Source organism: Schistocerca cancellata, chromosome 5, assembly GCF_023864275.1.
Source record: "Schistocerca cancellata isolate TAMUIC-IGC-003103 chromosome 5, iqSchCanc2.1, whole genome shotgun sequence".
In the NCBI taxonomy this organism is placed as follows: domain Eukaryota; kingdom Metazoa; phylum Arthropoda; class Insecta; order Orthoptera; family Acrididae; genus Schistocerca; species Schistocerca cancellata.
The window spans coordinates 269,318,319-269,326,078 of NC_064630.1; the positions used below are offsets into that span (position 1 = coordinate 269,318,319).

At 43.6% G+C, this 7,760-nt stretch overlaps 1 pseudogene; it reads right to left on the reverse strand.

Moving 5' to 3' along the window:
* Window positions 1-1,091: 1,091 nt before the first annotated feature.
* LOC126189135 (5S ribosomal RNA) lies at window positions 1,092-1,207 on the reverse strand (annotated as a pseudogene).
* Window positions 1,208-7,760: the final 6,553 nt, after the last annotated feature.

Here is a 7,760-nt window from a genome sequence, read left to right on the forward strand (position 1 = left end):
CATCTACTACTTTCACTGTCTCGTTTCCTAATCTAATTCCCTCAGCACCATCTGATTTAATTCGACTGCATTCCATAATCTTTCTCTTGTTTATGTTGATGTTCACCTTATATCCTCCTCTCAAGACACTGTCCATTCAGTTCAACTGTTCTTCCAAGCAATTTGCTGTCTCTGACAGAATACAATGTTATCGGCAAACCTCAATGTTTTTTACTCTTCTCCCTCAACTTTAATTCCCACTCCTAATTTTTCTTGGGTTTCCTTTATTTCTTGTTCAATGTACAGACTGAATAACACCGGCGTAGGTTACAATCCTGTCTCATTCTCTTCTCAACCACTACTTTCCTTTCACACTTCTCGACTCTCATAACAAGTTGTAAATAGCCTTTCGCTCCCTGTATTTTACCCGGACTGCTGCCTTCAGGATTTCAACTAGAGTACTCCAATCAATATTGTCAAAAGCTTTCTCTAAAAGTCTACTAATGCTATAAATGTAGGTTTGCCTTTCCTTGATCTGTCTTCTAAGATAAGTCGCACTATCCGTATTGCCCGACATGCTTAAACATTTCTCTGAAATCCAAAATAATCTTCCCCGAGGTCGGCTTCTACCAGTTTTTGTATTCCTCTGTAAAGAATTCGTGTTAGTATTTATTTTGCAACCGTGAGTTATTAAACTGATAGTTCGGTAATATTCACATTTGTCAGCAATTAGATTTAATAGGAAGCGAAATTGAGAGCATTTTGTCAATTCCTGTTCCCTTAATAACCTACAGTCATAAACTGGCTTATAAATTTTTGCTTTTGTATATCTATCCATTATCGCAATGAGAATTTTCCCACATATCGAAATCTTGTAAACGCTTTCAACGTAAAAAAACTAAAACTCCTCCCGAACAGGCCATGAAGGTCCAACGCTACCGACCGAGCGCCGTGTCATCCTCAGCCCACAGGCGTCACTGGATGCGGATATGGAGGAGCATGTGGTCAGCACACCGCTCTCCCGGCCGTATGTCAGTTTCCGAGCCCAGAGCCACTACTTCTCAATCAAGTAGCTCCTCAGTTTGCCTCACAAGGGCTCAGGGCACCCCGCTTGCCAACAGCACCTGGCAGGCCGGATGGTCACCCATCCAAGTGCTAGCCCAGCCCGACAGTGCTTAACTTCGGTGATCGACGGAACCGGTGTTATCACTGTGGCAAGGCCGTTGGCTTTCAATGTAGCTATACTCATGAACATTTAACTGTTCGCATCAACGTACATTCCACCGATTAACATATTAAGCATTCTGTACGTGACAGTGTTTGGCAAGGAAATTAATAAATATTCATCCAGTGATGCAATGCAATTAATAAATATTTATCCAGTGAGGCACCAAGAAGAAATCTGATAGGAAGGAAGGCAACTAGATAAGAAGGAAGTTTAAAATCATGACTACACAAATAAAGGTCACTTTTCTTGGTAACTAGGTAAAATTTGGAGAGAGAATTAAAATTAAGGGAGAAGAGTAAAAACACTGAGGCAGAGTGAGGAGGAAGTCGTAAATTGAGATGAGTTTATGTCTGCGTAGCTAGGTGCCGACAAGTGTGATTCTAGAACCGACGTTATGAAGAAAAGATGAGGTTACATCCTTCTAGCCACTGTGCTAAGCCCGACAGGTTTTTCCTGAATGGGGTCCTATTATCAACAGTCGACCGACGTAGAAATAGCTTCTGATGTGGTAGGAGGGTGCGCGGTTTGGAAAGTGCAGCCACAGTCTCACACATACAGTCGCGACACTCCTGCCCGTTTTTGTTATACAGGGTAAGTCACTAACTATTGCCACCTAGAATAGTTCCGAAAGTATGATAAGAACTGAAAAGTTTGTGCGACAAAAGTTGCATGGGTCAATGTGAGCCATAATATTCATTCGTGGTACAACGGGGGGCGTAATATGACGTTGGCTTTTTGTTGCTAGGTGGGGTCGAGTCAGAGATATAAACGTCAACTTTGTTTTTTTTTTTTTAATGGGATGCTATAGTTTGGTACTTATTTTCTGATAGCGACTATTGAGTCGAATCCAATTATGTGTCACAGTAAGGTATTTGAAGGTCAACGAAGGTCAAAAAGGTGGTATGAACGTCCATTTACAGAAGATGTTCGAAGTGATGACCATTGGTATCAGTGCAGTGCTGCAATCTTCTTATCATGGATTGAGTGGTATTCCTTATCACTTCGGCACTTATTGAACCACATGCTCTGACAATTCTCTTTCGTATATCGTGCAAATAGTAAATATTTGCCGAATACGGCGTATCCATCTAACGTGCCATTAACATGTAAACACCATTCGATGGTTTCGCAATACAACACTATTAGGAACGGTAAGACTAGTATCGTCGAATCAAACGAATATGAATGATATATTCCTTCGAAGAACAAGTCGATATGATTCTCATTTACGGAGAATGCCAACGAAATTCAGTGAGAGCTAGAGACATACACTGAAAGACATCCTCAATGTGCTCACCCTACACGTCGTACATTTAAATGTGTGTATGATACATTGAGAACAACTGGATCTTTAACACACTGGAAACATATCCGCCAAAGGAAAATTACCAACGAGGACACGGAAACTGGTACTTTTGCCACTGTGATTTGAGATACTTGTGTTAGTTCACGTCAAATCGCAAAGGAGTGTGACATGAGCCAGAATAGTGTTGTTCGTGTTCTGCATCGCCATGAACATCATCCCTCCCATATCAGTCTCCACCAAGCATTAACTGGTACGGATTGTATGCCACGCATTGAATTCTGCCGATGGGCTCAGATTCAGAAGGCTGACACATTTATTAATTTAATTTGATTTTCTGACAAGGCTACATTCACAAACCATGGAAATGTTAATTTGCATAACACGCATTATTGGACAATTGAAAATCCATCTTCGCTGCGGTAAGTTGCACACCAAAAACCGTGGTCGGTGAATATATTGTGTGGGATCCTTGGGGACAGAAATGAAGGCCCCTATTACATCGAAGGAAATATTATCGGTGGGTAGTATACCACATTCCTGCACGAAACATTAGGTCTGTAATTGGAAGAAATACCTTTAGGAACAAGGGACAGAATGTGGTATTAACACGATGGGTGTCCGACACATTTTCCGCTGATGGCTAGAAATGAGCTGCAGAAACAATTTCCATATCGTTGGATTGGACGCGGAGAAGATGTGTCATGGCCGACTCGTTTACCAGACTTGATGCCTTTGGATTTTTTCTTGTGGGGATCCGTAAAAGACATTGTTAATAAACACGTTACAACTACACCTGAAGATATGCGAGAGAAAGTTGTCAGTGCATGTACTTCGATAAGTGCCGATGCGATAAAGAATACCACTCATTCCATGATAAGAAGATTGCAGGACTGCATTGATACCAATGGTCATCACTTCGAACACCTTCTGTAAATGGAAGTCCATGCCACCTTTTTGACTTTCGTTGACCTTCAAAGACCTTACTGTTACACATCATTGAATTCATCTCGATGGCCGCTATCACAAAATAAGTACGAAACTATAGCAATACATTTAAAAAAAAAAGTTGACCTTCATATTTCTCACGCGACCCCATCTAGCAACAAAAAACCAACGTCATATTATGGGCCCCGTAGTCCCATGCAACTTTTGTCCCACAAACTTTTCAGCTCCTATCATACTTTCGGAGTTATTCTTGGTGGCAACAGTTAATAACTCGCTCTGTATAGTGCGATTGCAGTGCTCTAAGCCGCCAGTATCCTGCACTGCTGGAAACGATTTCAACCGAATACGGACAGTTTCGTATATTCCGATTTTAGTATACTTTGTACAAAAAGGAGCGTATGTAACTCAATAAACTGCAGCAATAGTAAAAAGAAGACATCACATGTGTTATTCTATTGGTTGCCACAGGGTCCTGAGAGTTATGAAACATCACGTATCAGGACTGTTTATTTATGATTCTCTTAGAAGCTACAGACGTAAAGTGAAGATTAACTTTTTTCTGGAGCACGACATGGCAACATATGACCATTTGCAGACATACTTTATTGGTTCGTTACACTTCGAGAAAAAATAGTTTATGAATGTCATCAGAACTGTCACCGAGGGGATAACTGCCACGCAGTAGTAGTAATAAAACATCAAAGGCAAAGGGAAAGCGTGCGTCAAGACTTTAAAACGGAACCAAGCTTTTGCAGCTTATGATATTTGAGTTATTTAATTATTCATACAGAATGCCTCTCCTAAGAATCGTCAGGTGCTTTTCCTCTGGTGTCTCGGCAGATATCTCCATTTTAGCTTTTGCTATGTGTAGCTGGAGGTATCCCAAATAAAGATTGGTCATAACGTCTCTCATTCGAGCGCCATTGTCGACGGAACTTGTCGTTTTGTTTCCGATTACAAACAAAATAATTTTTAAAGCGGAATTTTTAGTCCCCATTCGATAGAGGCTTGCCCCGCGCTGACCACTACCGCCTTGGAGGATCCGTGCTGCTCAGTCGCTGCTGGAGCACTGGCTATTCTTCGTGTTTTACTGTCTGAGTTAACAAATGGTTCAGAATGGATCAAATGGCTCTGAGCACTATGGGACTCAACATCTGTGGTCATCAGTCCCCTAGAACTTAGAACTACTTAAACCTAACTAACCTAAGGACATCACACACATCCATGCCCGAGGCAGGATTCGAACCTGCGACCGTAGCGGTCACGCGGTTCCAGACTGACGCGCCTAGAACCGCACGGCCACACATGCCGGCGTCTGAGTTAACACGTATCGATAAAATTAATATCGCACTAGACTAATCTGGGTACGCTCTACTGAATGCGGACGTAAAATTCCGTTCGGAAAAACATTTTCTTTGTAACCGGGGACATCCCGACGATTTCCGTCGACATTGGGAGTGGAATGAGAGACGTTGTGCGCAATATTTCTTTAGGATGAACATACACATAGCAAACACCAGAGAAAAAGCGCCTGACGCTCTTAGGAGAGACAACCTGTATGCCTTATTTAAGTTTTATTTTATTTATTTATTCTAGAAAAATTTTTGAATTTTAGCTCTGCTTTTATTTTACGATCATTCATGCCTCTTAATATAATACTAACGCTTTGAAAGTCAAAATGTATTACCTATTTCGTAAATTACGTGTGGAAAGAATTAAAAACAAATCTCATTCTTACAATGCATATGACGTTAAGAAATGGCCGGCTTTCTCGTCACTCGGAGTGCTAGTGTCGCTCCAACTTTCAGATCTTAATAGTTTTGACAGCAGCGAGTGTATCGAATGTATGTACTGAAGAGCCAACACATTATGACCATTATCGCTCACCAAATGATCGAATGGCGTCTGGTTGCGATAAGTAAGGCTTCAGGAAATCATATAAGCGGAGCAATAACGAACAAGAGACTCTTTTTAGTGACGATACGAGTCACAAATGAGGAAATACGCTGATGTAAGCGATTTTGGTGAAGGGCATACTGTAATGACCCGGCGCCTGCAGCAGACGACCCTTAAGTGTTCCCTTGTTGAAGCAACGACGTCGTTAATTACACTATTGGCCATTAAAGTTTCTACACCAAGAAGAAATGCAAGTAATAAACGGGTATTCATTGGACAAAATATTACATTAGAACTGACATGTGATTACATTTTCACACAATTTAGGTGCATAGATCCTGAGAAATCAGTAGCCAGAACAACCACTTCTGGCCGTAATAAAGGCCGTGATACGCATTGAGTCAAACAGATGTGTACAGATGTGTACAGATATAGTTGCCCATGCAGCTTCAACACGATACCACAGTTCATCAAGAGTAGTGACTGGCGTATTGTGATGAGCCAATTGCTTGGCCACCATTGACCAGACGTTTTCAATTGGTGAGAGATCTGGAGAATGTGCTGCCCCGGGCAGCAGTCGAACATTTTCAGTATCCAGAAAGGCCCTTACAGGACCTGCAACATGCGATCGTGCATTATCCTCCTGAAATGTAGGGTTTCGCAGGGATCGAATGAATGGTAGAGCCACGGTTCGTAACACATCTGAAATGTAACGTCCACTGTTCAAAGTGCCGGCAATGCGAACAAGAGGTGACCGACACGTATAACCAATGGTACCTCAGTATCATCACGCCGGGTGATACGCCAGTATGGCGATGACGAATACACGCTTCCAATGTGCGTTCACCACGATGTCGCCAAACACGGATGCGACCATCATGATGCTGTAAACAGAACCTGGATTCATCCGAAAAAATGACGTTTTGCCATTCGTGCACCCAGGTTCATCGTTCAGTACACCATCGCAGGCTCTCCTGTCTGTGGTGCAGCGTCAAGTGTAACCGCAGCCATGGTCTTCGAGCTGGTAGTCAGTGCTGCTGCAAATTGTTCGTGCAGACGGTTGTTGTCTTGCAAACGTCCCTATCTGTTGACTCAGGTATCGAGACGTGGCTGCACGATCCGTTACAGCCATGCGGATAAGATGCCTGTCATCTCGACTGCTAGTGACACGAGGCCGTTGGGATCCAGCACGACGTTCCGTATTACCCCCCTGAACCCACCGATTCCATATTCTGCTAACAGTCATTGGATCTCGACCAACGCGAGCAGCAATGTCGTAATCGCGATAGGCTACAATCCGACCTTTATCAAAGTCGGAAACGTGATGGTACGCATTTCTCCTCCTAACGCGAGGCATCGCAACAACGTTTCACCAGGCAACGCCGATCAACTGCTGTTTGTGTATGAGAAATCGGATGGAAACTTTCCTCATGTCAGCACGTTGTAGGTGTCGCCACCGGCGCCAACCTTGTGTGAATGCTCTGAAAAGCTAATCATTTGCATATTGAAGCATCTTCTTCCTTTGGGTTAAATTTCGCGTCTGTAGCACGTCATCTTCGTGGTGTAGCAAATTTAATGGCCAGTAGTGTATGATTGTAGTGGGCATAGAATCACCGAGACTGGGCATTGGATCATTGGAAATGTGTCATATAGTTGGATGAATCACGTTTACTGTTTACCAAATCGATGGTCCTGCCCGGATACTTCGTCATTAATGCGAAAAGCTACTCGAAATTTCCAGTACGCCATGGTCTGAGGCCAGTGGTGGCAGTATCACGCTATTTTGAAGATTCACGTGGGCTTCAGTGGGACCTGTAGTAGTACTCGAAGACATCACGACAGTAATGAAATACCGCACATGAGCATTATTGCGGAACACCTGGATCCTATCATTCTTGAAGTCTTCCCCATAGGTTATGGTTTCTTCCAATAGTCTGTGTCACAAGGGTATAAACATGATACAGGGGTCTGATTAGCATGATAGTGAACTCACGTTGATGTACTAGCCACCAAATTCCTCTCATTTGTATGTAATGGAGAACATCTCTGACTCTACCGGCCACTAACTCCCCACCCACAAACCACCAGCCTTAAATTAGGGGAATTGCGTGAAGTGCACTTAGACTTCTGGCATCACACAGTCCGGAAACCCATCAAGGACGTGTTGAGTGCATGCAACGCTGAGTCGCCGCTGTACTGATATTAAACAGGTGGTCATAATGTTGAGGCTGATCAGAGTGTGTTGTACTGTGCGGCTGCGCTCACCAGTCGGAGTCCCTGAGGCGCTCGCAGAGCAGCTGTCGGTGTCGGCGCTCGGCCGCCAGGGCGGCGCTGGCGTCTCGCAGGCGCCGGTGGTGGGCCGCCGCCTCCGCGCTGTAGCGCCGCACGTCTTCCTGGAAAGCGTCC